At 45.1% G+C, this 18,096-nt stretch overlaps 1 protein-coding gene across 1 annotated transcript in view; it reads right to left on the bottom strand.

Annotated features, from left to right (window-relative positions):
• Positions 1-13,726, bottom strand: part of lrrc4ba (leucine rich repeat containing 4Ba) — a 37,482-nt gene extending 23,756 nt beyond the window's left edge. The window contains exon 1 of the mRNA XM_004071226.5: positions 13,203-13,726. The gene's annotated coding sequence lies outside the window, so the exon portion shown is untranslated. The remainder of the gene's footprint in view (positions 1-13,202) is intronic.
• Positions 13,727-18,096: the final 4,370 nt, after the last annotated feature.

Raw genomic sequence — 18,096 nt, 5'->3', positions numbered from 1 at the left:
TGCATCTTGCAGTGTACCCTCTGGATCTACTTTCATGCAGTCTCCTTTTTATGGTAGACTTGGATATTGATACGCCTACCTCTTGGAGAGTGTTGTTCACTTGGTTGGCTGTTGTGAACGGGTTGCTCTTGACCATGGAAATGATTCTATGATCATCCACCACTGTTGTCTTCCGTGGACGTCCAGGTCTTTTTTGCGTTGCTGAGTTCACCAGTGCTTTCTTTCTTTCTCAGGATGTACCACACTGTTGATTTTGCCACTCCTAATACTGTAGCAATTTCTCCCTTGGTTTTTTTCTGTTTTCTCAGCTAAATGATGGCTCCTTTCACCTGCATGGAGAGCTCCTTTGACCGCATGTTGTCTGTCCAAAGCAAAATCATCAAAATGCAAGCACGAGTCCTCTAATCAACTCCAGGCCTTTTATCTGCTTCACTCATAATGACATAACAAGGGAATTGCCCAATCTTGGGGGTTGAACAATCTTTTTGTTCAACCCATGGAATAAAAGCTGAAAGTCTGCACTTCAATGACATCTGAGTTGTTTTCTTTAAAATTCCCTGTGGTAATGAACAGAAACAATATTAGAAAGAATGTGTCTCTGTCCAAATATTTATGGTCCTGACTGTACACGAAAGTCTTAGGAAATGCCTGATATATGCTCATGGAATGTTAAAGGTGTTATGAATATGTAAAAAATGCATTTTTGCTAAATTTTTGGACTTGAATCAGTTTTACATACGTTTTCTTGCAACTTTACTTACTCAAGCTGCGCTGCCATGTTATTTTTAGATAAATTAATCCTCATTTTTTGGCTACTTTTACTAAGCTCTGGTTGTTTTCTAACTGCCTGCTATGAATGTTGATGATTAACAGGCTGTAAGTGGGGTTTTTATTGTTTAGATGCTGCAAATCACGTGATTTCTCAGGTTGGTGTGCCGCAAACATTAGTGTTCATTATCGTCTTGACGAGGTGTGAACGCCTCAGACTGTCCCCGACCAGCAAAGGGCCTGAATTCGGAGCCTGTCACCTGCTAATGATCTATCACAAAAGCACCTGGCTGGAATTTTATGGCTAAAATAACGAAAAAAATTTCAAATAAAAGTCAATTTGCATAATTTCTAGACCAGGTCAGAACCTGATTATTTTTGCATCCTAAATAGAAAAAAATATTTCTCCTCCGCGTGAATGTACAGTATAAGGAAATGACTCGTTTTAGTTTTCCTCAACAGATTTGTGAAAATCCTGCCATAAGAAAACTGTTTCACAATCATCAGGCCATTATAATCCCATCCAGACCATCCCACAGTCTGCTACCAAACTGCATTCATTTCTAGCCATGCAGTCTGCTCATTGAGCCTCATTTCATCCTTCTTCACTGTCTGCTCCGTTCTGGTCCCGGGGTAGTCCATCACACTTAAAGCTTAGACTTTTCACAGACACTTACACTTTTAAGGCTTTTGACTAACTGCCAGGCAAAATCAACTTTAGGTTGAAAGACTGGGAGGCTTTTTAAAAACCAAAAGGAAAATTCATCACCAGGACATAAAAGCAGCAACTTAATAGAAAACAAACCATTTGCCGAAGACGCTGAGGGTTTTTTGTTTTTTTCATGATAATGGGAGGGGGTTGGGAATTTTTGAATAGATTTTCATGGAGATTTGATGCAATGACAGAAAGAAAGGAAGGCCCACACTCCCCAGCTTCCTCCCTTCAGTGTCATCAGCGGCAGTGTCCTCTCAGAAAAGAGCCGGACGAGCGCTGGCCTTGTTGGTGAATGGAGCCCTGACGTCAGGGCCCACACACTGATGCACAAACACTGGAAGCACTGTGACTAATAGCATGCAAACGCTCCTTGCTTCATTTCAACCTGATTCATGAAGCTCCCAGAGGAAGGAGGGCCCCGGGGGATTCGCGCATTCAACCATGTTAGATGTTAGCACAGGTGAATCAATGATGCCAGTCGATAGCCCCCCACCCCCAACTCGATAAAGACTCACAAACACATACGTGTTAGAGGAGGGCACCATTACAGTCAGAGCAAAACCAAACACAGTCACTGTCAATTTGGGATTTCTTTGATATTACATACAGCAATTTCATGCCAAGCCTGAGCCTGATATCATTAAGCGGGTGGCATGTTCTAATACGGGGGGTATGCATCATGGATCCTGCCGGCTATCTCTGAACAAAAAGATACAGCAGGGCCAAACACATATTTTTCACTGCTTCTGACAGTTGTCTTACGTAACCTTTGTGCTATCTTAGATGACCCCACCATTACATTGACGTGTTATTCCTACCATGACAAAGGTGGATAAAGGTGGAAAGATTTCATGTAATCTATGGACACCAGTGAAGATCACAAATCATTGAAGAAAAAAGGTTCAGAGCACTGTCTAGTGGGTCTAGATGACCTAACTCCCAATGGTAAAGTGCCTAGGATAGCAAAAGAGAGAGATTTGTAATGTTCATCATAGACACAGAATGAAAATAAATAATCCAGGAAATTAAGTTGTTTGATTCTCAAACATACAAGAATTCTGTCCCTCATAGACCTTTAACATCTATTAAGAAGCTCTTCTATCATCCAACTGTTGCTTGCATTTATACCAAGCCCCGGCTGAATACTCAATTCTGATTGGCTGCTAGGTGTGGTGCATGGGAGTGGAAACATCATGGCTTGGAGCTGCATCAGAATGATCCCAAACACACCACCTGGGACATGAAGGATTGACTACATAAAAGTATTTCACGGTTCTGGTTCAAGTGTCCTAGCCAGTCCCTGGACCTCATTCCAAAAAAGAATCTGTGTGGGGTGTTGAGGGGCTGTGTTGCCAAGTTGCCGGTATCACATAGATTGATATCTTGTTAGTAGATGACAAATTATTTTAATTCAAGTTCTTATACCCTTTCATTTTGCCGTGTCATCAGTTTTTTTTTTTATCTACGGCGTGTAAATTCAGTGTTGATGCCCAAAAACATGTTAAAATGCTACAGAACAAAAACTGTGTGGACTCACTCAATACAGAAGTAAAATATGACATTTTGCTTTAATGCAATTGAGGCATTATCCAATGAATTCTTAATAATATTTATTTTATATTTATATTTACATGTGCTTACTTTTTTTTTTATCATAACAGAATAATTTGAGGAAACTGCTTAAAGCAGTGGGACTTGTAAAAACAATTCACCAAACAAAATTTATTTTTTGCCCATGGCTGATCACTGTGAGCTCTTTTTAAAGGGACTTTGTCATGCAAAATCAACTTTTGAGGTTTTAAGTGTCATAACGTTAATTCTTCACAAAAACAACCATAAAGCTGTATTTTATCCATTCATGTATCTCTGAGTATTCCTCTAAACCCTGCTCTATGAGGACCAGTCCCTCCCAATCCACAAAAACGACTGGTCCTCACATTGTGACATCACAAAGTGAGGAACTGCCCATTCTAGGAAGAGTCTGCACTGCCAGCTCCACCCCCAAGCTAACAAACACACCCAGTTTCTATGTGGGGCTAGCGGTGATTGGCAAAACACTTTCCTTTCTTACAAACAATGTGCACCTCAATCGTTGCTAAAGTTCGGATGCTGTTTGTATTCGTGGCCAAAAAGCACGGCTGAGGTCGGCTCTAGGTTGACGTCATGGAATGGGCGGTGCTCACAAGGACTAAAAGGTGTAGCCTCAGAAATTAATTCGTCTTACTTCTGGGTAGGAAAAGAGCTCACGAAAAGAACTCATATTTTTTATTTTATATTCTTCTTTAGCGGGGGTCTTGGTGTCGGGATGGCTGGGCACTCCCCCTCCTTCTTTTCACATTCTACCATCCATTTTAGAACATAAACACTCACTTAAGCACAGAAGTTAGCTCAACTTTGCACTAATATTTAGCTTGATTGAATGAAATATTTCACACTAGTTGGTTTGAAGGCATAAGTATGCGTGTGTGAACACTATCTATTTTGTGTACATGTTGACATGTGGACATTTTTGCAGCTAGCAGGTGTGTTGATAACATTTGAGTGTGTGTGTGGACAGGCCCCGCCCTTTGAGATTTGTACTACATCTGAACATTACCGTAATGATAAACATCCAGTAGCTTGTTGCTTTATGCTGCTTCATGGTTTTATCCCCCCCCTTCTATGATCACCTCCTATCCCCCCCTCTCTTTAACTTCCCTCTCTCTTCTTCCTTTCTTTCCTTTTCCGTCTGGTTCAACACAAAAGATTTTCATATATATTTAGTTTGGCCTCGATTACAAAAGGGGTTTATTCAGACATACCTCTGGTTTGTGTGAAGATTCATAACCCCTGTTGTTAAAGTAAAATATGTCCAACACAAGAGACCTTCAGCACTCATCTGTCTGCCCAGCTGTTGGACAGGACAAGTTTAGAAAAAAAAAAGTGTTCTTTAGCGTGCTAAAGGTAACGTATTATCATGAAAATGACATACTCTGAAAGGCTTCAGAATAGAAGGATGTAGGCCTTTTAATTAATTTTAACTGAAATTACTGAGTCAAATATTCTGTTAGGGCTCAGAAACTCATTTTTTGTTCCTATTGACGTGTTGTTACAAGTCATTTTCTATCTGCTTCTATTATGTGTCTGTTTTATTTAAGTACCCTATTATTTCTTATGTAAAGTACAGGACAAAGCAGGTACCTGAAAAACAGAAATCATTGCTGTCATCAGTATAAAGTATTTTTCCTCACTGCAATAATAAAATAATATTAATTTGTTCTTTTAAACTTAAAATGTACAAGTCATGCCTTGTGTCTTGGTTTTTTTCTTTTACTTTACTACTTTGTAAATGATAGCAGGGCACCAAAGTGATAGATTTTGCCAAACTATTTATTTAGATCGAGTAAATGCAAAAGTATTAGGTGTGAGAAATGACTTTCATTTTTAAAATCAAGTCAAAATAAATGCCTCTCTCAATTACTATTGACCACCAATAAAGAAGTAAAGTGTCATGTTTGCACCACCAGGGCCTGAACCTCAGCGCCCTGGACTGCGGTGTCACCGTCTGCAGAAGGCCAGGTTTCCCAGCTGTCCTAATCCCATCCCGTTCCAGCGGGTCAATAAATATATTTATAAGTGCTGTCGGGGTAAATGTGCATTTGATGTCTTTGAACGCCCCGCTGCCACTTGAGCTAATCTGTGATTTTGTTCTCCTCAGCTAAACATACAGGAGGTCAATTGAGCTTATGCTTGTACGATAAACTATTAATTAGAGTGAAATTCCTCCTCATTTCCTCCCTTCTTAGTTATTAAGCCCCTTAATGTGATTTCATGGCAGGTCATACAGTTTGCGATAATACACTCCCACATTTTTATGTATTTTGCTACAACAAACAGTTTATTTTGGTTATTGCGGCGCTCTTACAACCAGGCCTTATTTTTAGAAAACGGCACAACAGCCTGATTAGGTTTTCCTTAAACTGGATAATTTGGCGTTCCACATTTTAATCACCACTCATCCTTGACAAATGGAGTATAGAGCCCCCACCCCCACCCCACACCCACCCTTTTCCACGCTCTCCTGCCTCGCCCTCCCACTCAAACCCTCCAAAGTGGCGCTCTCATTAGGATGCAGAGAGGAGCTCTGATCTATTCAAAGCGGCCCTCCAAGAGCAGGGACCTCCTCCCCTTTCGGAGGAGGCCGAGAGCTGCAGATTAAAAAGTCACTCTGTTCCTCACCCCGCTGAAGCTCTCCCATTAACAGACATTACCTCCACCCCACATGGTCAGATCCCTAACTGGGGGCTCTGTGCGTTCCATTAAGTGTCAGGATAAAAGTCTTCTTAATGTTAACATCTTCACATTTAGCTCTCTGCTTCAAATGAAATCCATTTATTACTGTCCGCTCTGCGGCGCTGCTTGATCAGGAAGTCGATTTTGGGAACAATTAATCCATATTTAAGGCTGCAGAGCCTGCTTTTGTTCTGCTGGAGTGGGGGGAGGCAGCAGCAAATCAGAATGTCTCTCAGCCATTGACTGAGCTGCACAAACTGCACAGTTCTCGCAGGGAAACCTTTTTCCTGTGCTGGCGAGCCGAGCGCTTGTTGCTCCCAGCTGTTTTGCAGAAGAGGTCTTGGTTCAGCGTTCCTGCGTTTCATGCTGCCCTCACTTTCCTTTATTTGCTGCTCATGAAAAAGCATGCGTGCGATTTCTCTCAAGAGGTCAAACGGTGCCATGTCAGCTCTTACTCTGTGACTGTTTGTGTTTGTGACATTTCTGTGATGGGGTCAGTCTCAGCTGCGTTTGGGATTTTGGCTTTCTGCTCTTGTTCTCTGGGAGAACAGAACACAGCATAAAGTGTCTTGTGCATAAACACATTTTTAAAAAGTTTTGAGTCCTCATTTAAAGTTATCTTTAGAGAGATCAGCAAGATTCTGTCTATTTCAATAAAAATTGGAACAAAATCCAACAGATGGACAGACAAAACCACAGAGACATCTGAACAGAAATATAAACGCAAGACTTTTGTTTTTTTGTCATGTGATGAACTCAATGATTGGAAACATTTTCTACCAACGCAAAATAACCATTTCTCTCAAGTAATGAGCACTTCTCCTTTGCTGATAAAATCCATCCCATCTCACAGGTGTGCCATTGTAAGATTCTGATTAGAGAGCAAGACTTTTGCCCAAGTGTGCCTTAGATTGGCCACAATAAAAGGCCACTCTGACATGTTTTGTTTTATTAGGGGGGGTCAGTATCTGGTGTGACCACCATTTAGCTCATGCAGTGCAACATATCTCCTTGGCATATCAGGTTGTGGATTGTGGCCTGTGGCATATTGGTCCACTTCTCTTCAATGGTTGTGCGACGTTGCTGGATTGACCGGAACTGGAACACGGCGTCGTCTACCCCGATCCAGAGCATCCCAAAAAGGCTTGATGGGTGACGTGTCTGGGGAGTAGGCTGGCCATGCAAGAACTGGGCTGTTTCCAGCTTCTGAGAGTTGTGTACAGATCATTGCAACATGCTTTAACATGAGGGGAGGTTCTTGGATTTACGGCACGACTGTGTTTTTCTTAGGATTTCTGGGCATTCAAAATGAAATTAATAAAATCCACCTACGTTCTTGTCCCATATCATGTCCTGACCACCACGGGCCACTCAATCCACAACATTATCATAGGAAAGCTGCTCATTCTTTGGTTATGGCTATTGTCTTGGCAGCTGTCCGAGTGGCTGGTCTCAGATGAGGTGACCATGCTGGATGTGGAGGTCCAAGGCTGGTGTGGTTACAAGGGGTCTACAGTTGTGAGGCTGGTTGGATGTGCTGCAAAATTCTCTTAAATGACCTTGGAGACGTCTTATGGTGGAGTAATGACCATTCAGTTCTCGAGCAACAGTTCTGGTGGACATTTCTGCTGTCCGCATGCCAAATGCACGTTCCTCAAAAGGTACATCTGTGACATTTCAGACTGGCCTTTTATTGTGGCCTGTCTGGCACACCTGTGCAATAATCCTGCTGTCTAATTTGTGTTTCTACAAAATGTTTCAGATCTTTAAGTTGTGACATATGGGATAAAAAACAAAAGCGTTGCATTTATATTTTTGTTCACTTTATATGTCCAAAAGCAACTTGAATGGCAGCTGCCCGACCTTAAAACAAACAAACGGTTATTTTTAGAAAGATAGAAATGATAAATTCACTAATGGATGGGTTCTGACACATTCTGGAAATCAGCGCTTTTCTAAAAATCACTCCAAACTAATGGATGCAGAATGTTTTTCTGTAACACAAAGCATACAGGGCCTGGCAATTACAGCAATTACTCCTACACAAATGTTGAAAATATAGCATCCAGCACACTGTTTGTGCTGCTGAAATTCCTGTTAAGCACAGTTTCAGACTACATTTATCTTCCGGGTGGAGATATAAATATGAAGGATTTTGGAAGCAGCCTCTGCATATGTATTTTTAACCTCCAAATATTCACTCTGCTTTTTGTTTATGAGGCTCTTGTGGCAAACGCAATGTGCAGCACAAAGTAATTCAACAAAACTGCATCCGATTGCTGGCAAACATAGAAAGAGAACTGTTTTCTGCTATAAAAGGGGGCCTGAACTACGCTTCGTCCTGACGCTTTTGTGCTTTTAAACTGTCACAAAATTGTGTGATGCCGTTTGAGCTGGCAGAATTTTCCTGCAGACTCTTCTGCAGCCAGTGAGCATTACAGGTTTAATGCACTTTGTAATAGACTCTGCAGAGGGGGGATCGATGGTTTGCACCATTTAGGTGATGCACGTTATGGATAAATCTAACTGTTGGAGGCAGGGCTGTATCACAGGAGGCCCCCATCGCAGCCAAGACTCCAAATACAGGATGTTGACTTCCAGAGCCTTCATTTCAAATTGACTCATGAAAAGAAAACTGTACCTTAGAGTAAATGAAAAAAGCTGACAAAAAAGTATTTTCCAGAAAAACTTAAAATGTAAAAAGAAAAATACAAAAATGTTGACTTGCTGGTTTAAAAAGTCACCTTTTTTGTTTTTTACTTATTAGCAAAACTTTTCACCGCCTCAAAAAAATTTGTTTGGTCTTCAGCAGAAAACGTTGGCAATCTGCACTTTATAGAGTTCTCTGTCCATATTGTCCCATGCAGAACTGTACCCTTGATGAAAAGCCCCCCACGCCTGACTCCTGAAACTGAAACTCAACTTTTAAATGTTAGCAATTTCTCCAAATCTCCTCATTGCATCACTTGAACCTTCTTATTGGTTAATCTCATGGTTCAGTCACCAACTTTTTACCTGTCCTCTGATTTATTTCATTATTTATGACGTTTTTAATAACTTCATAAAAAATATGTGATAAAAATATTTTAAACATTTCACTTCCAAATCTATAATATCAACATCTGCTATTGTTTTGCTCTGAAGTTGTAGAATTGAGAAAATAGCAGTAAGAGTTTAAAAGTCACTTTAACACTTAATTAAAGTGTGAGTGATGTAATCTAAATCAGAAATGCAGAACTGGGTGTGAAGCAGTGTTGGGGAAGAGATCTGCTTTTCTTCTGAAGTGAAACTAAAGTTTCTAATTCCTCACTGTGACAGTGAAATATTGATAAAATTAAAGACCTTTTTTTATTTGCAAATTTATCACTGAGTGTACAATAAGCAGAAAAACTCTTGTTCTGTCATGGAAGCCGCGTATTTTACAGTGGATTTACATTTTAAGTTTTAAAATTGCACGTGGAGGCGCGCGCGCCACCTCAGAGCTGTAGTAAGATGGTTTATCTTCTGCCGAACAAACAAACGGTGTGCGCATGCATGGGACCCGTCCAGAGACGCCCCGCCCCAGCCTTCTCGGTGAATGACACTGTGACTAACACACAGCCAGATAAACCCTCACGTTGACAAACACGATAAGGCTTTGCCCACAAACTCCGGCGCGGACTGAGTGATAGACGTCTCCATGGAGACCAGTCACCATGACTGACACTTTCGTTGCGGAGCGGAAGGAAAGGAGGCGGGGGCAAGAAAAGGGGATGGGGATTGGAGAGCGGCAACACGCTGCGCCCCACCGGACCCAAATGTATTCCAGCGCGCATGGATGCGGAGTGGGGTCCCTGCCCTCTGATCTGCCCTCCTTCCTCTCACCTGTCTTCTTTTACCTTTTTCAACCCCCCCCCCCCCATCTTCTCCTGCCCCCACCACCCATCCACACACACCTAAGGCCCCAGCTTTTCAACGCTTTTCTTTACTCCGCCTTTTCTCCGGGTTCTCCTCTCCACCCCTGTCTCTCCCTCTCCCACGCTGTGCGAAATGGAAGCTCTCGAAGAGACCCGAGGTTGCCATAGTAACCTGCCATAGTAACCACTCCCCATCTTGTGTGTCTCCGTCACGTCAGCTGAGACTCGGTGCGCCCGTCGCCGAGCTCCGCAGCTCCATGTGCGCTCAGCCGCGTCCATGGAGCAATCTGCGTCCAGCCGCGCAAAACTTCAGAAACGGGAGCGTCAGCCGCAGCAACGCTTTAGTCCCGAGCGTTTTTTAGGTCGGAAGTTTTCTTTTGAGTTAGAACAGGAAAATTAAATATCTGGCTGGGCATCTTTTCCACTAAAGGAAATCTGAGCCATTCATGCGCATACATGCAAGAGAAAAGGGCGAGGGGGTCAAGCCTAAACAAACCAGCGGCTCTAAAGGTCTGCGTCCACGTTGGGGGCTTGGAACATAAGAAGGTTGTTCCGGTTTGCATGACTAGAAACACGCGGCCAAATCTGTGATTTATCGCAGCATCGGCGCGCGCTCACTGCCTCCTCTGTGGCTCTCTTTGAAGCCCCCAGGGGCAGCTGGCGTGTCTCACCCCCCACACACCCCCTGGAGCCACCGTCTCACCGTGACATCAATTCCGCCCGCCCAAAACACAACAAGCTGCAAGCAGATCCAAAAAGAACATTTGATTACGTGTTATGTTGCGCGACAGCGCGCCCACGCTTCTCTCCAGGCATCTGATCCGTCAGGAGCGCTGTGGAAACCAAACCTGTCCGCGTGACACTGAGCCGCGCGGACTGCTAAACTGTTAACATCACACACTAGGTCACCATGCAGGATTATGATTCGGTGATTGCTGCGCTTATTCGGCGTCTCCTTGCTGCCATCATCAATATTGATGTTGTCATCAAGCAGCATCTGTATGCCGACACTGTTGCGCCTGCAGCCAGTCAGTGAGGCAGACAGAGCGAAGGCCGCAGCCTGTCTGCTGTTCGGGCTCTTAAGATACCACTGACCCGAAACAAACTCCCCCCAGTGTAGCTGCAAAGCAGGGGGGGTCACTGAGGCCTGACCACTCTCATTATCCACATTTACAAATACCAGAGGAGCACAATATCCACATTCCGCATCGGTAGCTCTGAACATGTGGTATGGCACTTCCAGAACCCCAAACGTTCATTTTTCAGGTCATGATGTGAAAACATTTGGAGGAACCCTCACCGTTTCCAATTATGTCCCCTCAACTGATTACAGCATCTGATTTCATGTCACATTACCCGCCGCTGCTCTTCAGAAGATTGTTCAATAATTAATACTGGGGCAGCAGCAGCGGCGCCCCCGCAGAGCTGACACGCAGCTTCGGACGGGGCAAAACCGTTACAGCTAAACATCATCATCCACCCATCCATCCATCACGGTACGGATGCGCTTGTGCGCCTTCAAACTGCGCCACGTCGTGCGCAAAAACCTGAGCGGAGGTTCGAGCACGCGCACAAGTTCCCAGTTTGCCTCCTCAGCTTCCAAGCTGCGCTCATCAGCAAGTTGTGCAGCCATCAGTCACTGACAACCCCTTTCTGTGAGGAGATCAGCGACCACCTTGGCCTGATTAAAGTGTAAGTGTCGCTTAAACCCTCAACGGTTCTCCCAGAATTACGCACAGAAATACACGGGTTCTGTTTCAACTTGTAGCATCGGTTACTATTTACAGCGTAGAAATCCACGTCATGTTTGCATTTTTATTGTTTCGTGTGCTTTTTTCATCTCTACTTGTTGGAGTCTTATTTTGAAGTGACACCATCTCTGCAGGCCAGGTGCGCTCTTGTTTACCGGCCTTGTTTCCATCAGCCATGGATAAGATCCGCCTTAGGAACTATAGATTTATTGGCGCGCGTGCGTCACCTGCACGCTACAATCCACGGGTAAAATGATGGGATGGTCGCATTTCTCTTTGGTAAATAAGAAACTCTATTATTGCTGTTATGATTCTGTAGCTCAAATGAACGAAAATGATAAAAAAAAACGTGTGAATGAACCAACATCCAATATCTAAATGTGGACATCCTTTTAACAAACCTCTTTTATTTGAATGATGCCCACAGGATTAAGCCAGTTTAATTGAGTCTTTTGATAAGCTTGAACATATTCCAACTCTTGTAACACACTGGTTTGGAGAGCTGTAATAATTCAGAGTTCAACATCAGCAAACTCTTGGCCTGTTGCAGCAGAAAGACGCACGGAGATTTGAAAGGGCGACTCTGAGCGAAAGGACTTTGTCTTAAAATGTGATTGTATATGTCGAGCTTCTCAGGAGAGCACGGCCTTGTGGAGAGGCTGGTGACTCCAAAGCTGATGATCATCACACAGAAAGGCCCCAAAACAGCGCTTAAAGCCGCCACTATGAGCCAAAAGCGCACAAGAGGACGCATGGATGATCCTCAATCAGCTAAGGGGGGGGGGGGGGGGGGGTCCCTTTGGTTTTGTGTCAAACTGATATTCACAGCCTACCTACTTACCTACCCCCCCACCCCCCACCCCACACGCACATACTGAGACTGGGCTCCAATCTGCTGAAACTTCTTTGATTCTTGGAACGTTTTCAGAAAATCCTAGAGCCCAACTGCCCCTCATCCGAACCTCCACCGTGTCCAATCCCTCCCCACATCACCTTTCCACCCCCCACATTAACAACTTATTTCCTTCACAGAACTCGGGGATCATCCAGCACTGCCAGCACCCCCCCCCCCCCCACCGCCCGGAGTTGACAAAAATCCTCCACATTAGCGTTTTAATCCGCTCATAACCGTGTCATTGTGTCGGAGATGGAAGCAGCAGATCTTCATTCATCACTTCTAATCTATACTCTCAGTTCTCTGCCGGAGGGGCTCTGACTCAAAGCTTAACCTACCACGATTGAGCCGCAAGGTGTCTGCGCATTTACCCCCCTCCCCAAATCTGGGGTCATCAGCAGGGGCCAGCCAGAAGAACTGGACCCAGATCAGACGGGCAGAACCGCAACGCACGGAGAAAACCTACAGGTTTCTATTAAGAGGGCTTCATATTTCAGCGAAAGCTGCGCGTTAACCGGATCACACGTTCAGCCCTCACTGGAGTGAGGACGCGCTTCACGCCAAGGTTACATGAAGACGCAATAAAAACGCGCACTGGTGCTATGAGTGGCAGCAAAGTTTAAGAGGAACAAATCGGATCCGTTGGTTTGATCTTGTTCAGTCTCGACACCCAAAAATCTCGGATTTCCTCGATGCGCAGCAGCTAAGAGGCTCCAGAAAACGCGCGAGTTCAGGTCACGCATGAGATCAGCACATGGATGCGGATATAAATTCCAAGCAGTTTGTTGCGCGTGGAGCAAACTGTCCCCCACAAGCGCGCGCGCGTGCACACACACACACACACACACACACTTATGCACAGAGGAGGCAGCATCTCCACATCTGTGAATGTCAGGCAGACTCACCTTTTCCGTGAGGATGCTGCCATCAGGTCCCGTAACGCATCCTGACCGAAGCGCGCCGTTCGGTAACCGAGAGCTCCCGGTTTCAGTTCCAGCGTATTCCACTGCAGAGCCGCCGCCGACGCTGTCTCTTCTCCCTCCTCTGTCTCCCCCTCCCTCTCCTTTCTCTCTCAGATTGATTCAGCCTTTCCAAGTGCTGCGCTGCCACCGCTGCTATAATGAGAGCTGTCTCAGAAAGCTTCAGGTGTGTGGATGGAGCCACTGGCGGGCGGGGAGGATGCTGGACCTCTGCGGCCGCTGACTTTGAAACTCTACATCTCTTTCATTTCATTCTTTTCTATAGTAAATATGTTTTTAAAAAGTTGCATCCCGGGAGTTTTAAACTGCTCAATCACACAATAAACGAATCATGACGTCATAACTCGCTGGTCGTCCTATGTCCGTGGGTGGATCGACACTCCTGCAGGTCGTCTTTTCCACTTGGCTGCACATTTTACTCATCCATGTCCTCCGCATGAGCTTCATCTCTGATGATGGTGGTGTTTACTGCTTGGTACATTTGCTGCTTGGCCGGTTGCCTTGGCAACACTCACATGCACTCACAGAGCTGAGCCCCACCTGAGCAGCACTGCCTCATTGGATCTGAGCCCTGCTGCCATTGCAGATCCCATCAGAAAGCCGGGTTTAGACGCCGCTTCTGCAGGTGTGGTGAGGATATCAGAGGTAAAGGGGGAAAAAAAGGTAGGTGAATTTGGTGAATTCTCTACTAAAGAGTGTTGGGGGGAAGGAGGGGGGGGGGTCCCTCACAGGGTTTGGTAATTATAAAGAGTGAGTAAAGGTCAGGCAGAGGTCAGATGGTCTGGTGAAGATTGAGCCGTCAATCGCCTCAGCAGGACAGGTGGGTGGTTCAGGTCTAAAAGAGGGAGGGAGCCGTTTTAGTGGAGGGGGCGGGGAGGGGGGTAGATGGGTGATTAGTGCAGGATTGATCATGTTCTATATTGAGAAGGGTAAAGCAGCTCATTCACACATCTTTGGAGCTCCACAGCAGACAGAAGGAGGCGTCTGAATGAGTGACCCCTGATTGTTCATTGTGGGTGCATCAGGGGGAGGCGAAGGTGGAGAGGGGGGTCTGTTTCTCTCGAGAAGCTCCGCGTGGCCTTTTCTGCTCTCATGCAGAACGTGTGATCTCCTTGGCGCTGCAGTGATGGAGGGGCATCCACATCCTGCCCCACACCTCTGTCATTCCAGCGAAGACAGCCCTCGCTCACAGCTTTTGCATTTCCCCGCTCCTTCCTGCTTCTCCCTCCCCCGCTGCCTTCCTGCCTCCCTCCCTTGCTCTATTAAATTTCTAGTCACACAACAGTGCAGTGGATATCCCTCCCTCTCGCTAACTCTCACACACTCCCCACCGCCATGCCCCTCCTCACCCGTCTTCTCGCTCACACATACAAACCTCTGTAATGTGTGGAGGTGTTGTCCTGGATCTCTCCCCCTCGCTCGCTCCTCATATTGACTGTTCTCTCCCCTCTTCTACTTTGAACTTCTCCATCTACTCTTTCGCCTCCAGTCGTCACGCCTCCTCGTCGGTCTCCTTTCTCCTCCTTTGCTCTGCTCGTTATTTAAAAGAGGTGCCTCACATCCCCCCCCCCCCCCTTCCCACCCTGTTTGTCTCGGTACCGCAGTGTCTACATGGTGTGGAGAGTGCCCCCTCGCCTCCTCCCTCTGTGTGGTGGGTGTGTGGGGCCTCCTCCATCAGGCCAGCCTTTACCTGACTGATGGAGTGGACACCTCGAGCAGGTAAATGAATAAAGATGGTTTTGCCGCTTCTTACAAACTGCGTGGGACACGGATTGGCTGTCTGGGCTCAGTTGCAGCATTGCAGTCAAACCTTTGCTTTGGCCGGTTGGCAAAGTGAAAGGCAGGATGAGAGAAACCACGCCAGTGCCGAGGAACAAGCTGCTTCCTTTTCTCTCCCCCAGAGCGTCTGCGTTTCCGTCTCAACTCCCAGACCCCTTCAGCCTCTGAGGCCCAAACTGAGCCCTGATCCGTATCTGATGGTGGAACAGCAGGCCACCGAGTGCAGATTCCAGCCTGTGTGATATCAGACTAAACACCGGAGCTGCTGTGACTCTCAGGTGAGGGTTGAACGCTCTGGTGCTCGTGGGCACTCTTCACCTGCAGAGGCAGAAGACGCTCTTCCAAACACAGAGTTAACCAACCTTGCACCTCCTGCACTACCGTCAGCCCTCCTCTACTAACAGAAACAATCTATGTGGCAGCTGAACCCCCCCTCCTTCACCTGGACCACCTCAAATAAAACGAAGACAAATCCAACCTTAGATGTTGCACCTTTTCTTGTTCCCGCACATGCAGGCGGAACTCATCCACGGCCATCACCACATTTTCCAGATCATCAGGCTGAATAAGAAGATTCTTTGTCCTTTCCCTCCATCTCTCTCGCTCCTGTCAGCACCTCCTCCGGCAGGGCATAAAACAAACCCTGGCCCCAGGCCTATAAACCCCATAATGCTGAGCAGCGCTTCTGCCACCAGGCTGTATAATCTTCATCTGTAGCTCTTAGCCTCCCCTGATCGTCCCTTAAACTGGTCTGTTGCTTCCCTCCACGATGACAGAATAAAAACCAAAATGCCACACAATCATTAGCATTTTAATTTGGGGCCACAGCGAGGCCGACCCCAACCACTCAACAGTAAAAAGCCTCCAAACAGAACAAACCCAATTCCCTGTAAAGTTCAAGGCTAAGTGACTTTAATGCACTTAAATATATTTATTGCAGATGTGAGGCAGACTTAAAAATGTGCAGACGCAGGTCGAGTTAGCGCACCTTCCTCTGAAAAAATAAAATCCTCCGTCTGCCTCTTTGTCTAGAGAATATCTAACCTGAAATAAAACGAGCAATAAAGTGAAAATACCCTTTAAACAACATTTATGTTCCAAAGTAAAATATTTCTATTGCTAAAAAAGACTTCACAGGGAAAGTTGGATGCAGATTTGGCAGATCATGTCTGAGTACCATTGTCATGTATAAGCAAAATAACATAAACTCTATAAAAAAATAAAATAAATGTCTGCTTGTATAAATTAAAATATGATAATCTTAATCCAAACAAACTACTTTGGAACACAGTTATATAGACAGATAAGAAGATCAAAGGAGCTCAGGTTTTTCAACTAAAACTCTTCATGGAATGGTTAAGCACGGCAGGGGCAGTTCATGGTTTGGGTTTCCGATGTTCCCCACAGGACCAGGGAAACTAAAAGCAGCTGAGTCCGGCATGATCTGCTCGGTATATCAGTTTTCTGGAGGCAAATGTGAAGGCAGTTGTCTGACTAAACTATATTTTCTAAAAATGATCAAAAACACAGAGCAACAAATCTATCAGAACAAGACGGAAAAAAAATCCAATCAAACCATTTAAAATTCCCTGAAATGACCTTAAAAATGAATGAGAAAACTCTGGCTATCCAAAGCAAAATTGGACAAAAGGAGATTTAAAAAGGTCGTTTTTAATGTGTCCAAAAAAAGTTCTGCAAAATCTTTTGTATTGAAAGAATATTTAGTGAATGTTTCGGCGGTTGGATAAGGTGAACCCTTTCAATATGACAACAACTCTTAAAGTATTTAAAACTCCTTTTAGACCAAATCAAAGAAAACTTTCTGCCAAAATTAAAACAAATGAAACTGGGTGCAAACTAAATGACAGCCTAAAACCACAATTTTACACTTTTAAAAGCTGCTTTGTCATTAAAAATTCAACACTTAAGGACCAGGAAACGCAAAACACAACAGAGTGAGACTGTTTTTTTCTACAGCCCAACTTGACATCTTTGAGAGGCCCAGTCTTTCCAGTGACTTGAATCTCTCCAAAGGAACCTGAAAATAGCCCTGTGCTGACAGCTTCCATCCAACCTAACAGAGCTTGAGAGGATCTACAGGGAAAAAGAGCAGAAAATCCCCAGATCCAGGTGTGCAGAGCTTTCCGTTCCCGAGAAGACAGGAGGTGGTAAGCTTCAACCGAGCTCTCACAAAGGCTCGGAACGAACCGGAGCAACAAAACCCTCCATCTCCCTCTGTTACATCACAAAATACTGTTTATAAAGGGGCTTAAACATGTATTTGAGTCAAGTGCTGCTTTAGTTAACGAAACCCAATTATTTATAGAGGCTAGTTTTTGAAAAGTGAGGAACTACTTCAATATTAAAGGACTTCTGGTTTATTGTAAAAAAATCTTCAGAATTTGAATTTAAACAACAATTTTTTTTTTTAAATGAACAATCTAGTTGAGTTAAAACTGGAGTGCAGTTGCCCCACGTTGTTCACCTGAGCTGTTGTTAAAGGTAAATTTCTGCTTCTAATAAAAGAAAACCTATGATCTCAGTCAGGCGCTAATAGCTTGAGTTGAGATAGAGGCTGATAGATGGGAGATGGGGACAGCGAGCAAAAGAGGGGAAGAGAAAGTGAGGCTAAGCCGGGCTCGGAGGGGCAGGCCGCTGATTAAAGGATGGGAGGGATGAGCGCCAGCCACTGAGGGACCAGTGTCTATCTGTGCGAGTCCATGTGAAAGTGGGGCTGAAGAAAAGCTCCGAAACAAGAACCCTCTGTCACAGTAGCTTAGCAACCGCCTCCGTCTCCCAGGTGACGGGGGCTGACATCACTTCCTGTTGGTGAGAGTGCATGCGTGCACACACCGTCCAAGTCAGTGCAGGTCTGTGGATGTGCGTTTGTGTGAGGTGCAAATAGTTCACGAGTTTCCCGCCCTGCAGCTTCAGCGCCCGCCTCGCCACCAGGTGCACGACGGCGTCACCGCGTGAGCGATTTCACAGCAATGCATGGCGCTTCTATGCGAGGGTGCTGTGAAAGCGGACTGTGTGCATG

This window comes from Oryzias latipes, chromosome 8 (assembly GCF_053564925.1).
Source record: "Oryzias latipes strain Hd-rR chromosome 8, Olatipes_Hd-rR_3.1".
Classification (NCBI taxonomy): domain Eukaryota; kingdom Metazoa; phylum Chordata; class Actinopteri; order Beloniformes; family Adrianichthyidae; genus Oryzias; species Oryzias latipes.
The sequence above is the reverse complement of the archived record's forward strand: the minus strand, read 5'-3'. Positions and strand labels throughout refer to the sequence as shown.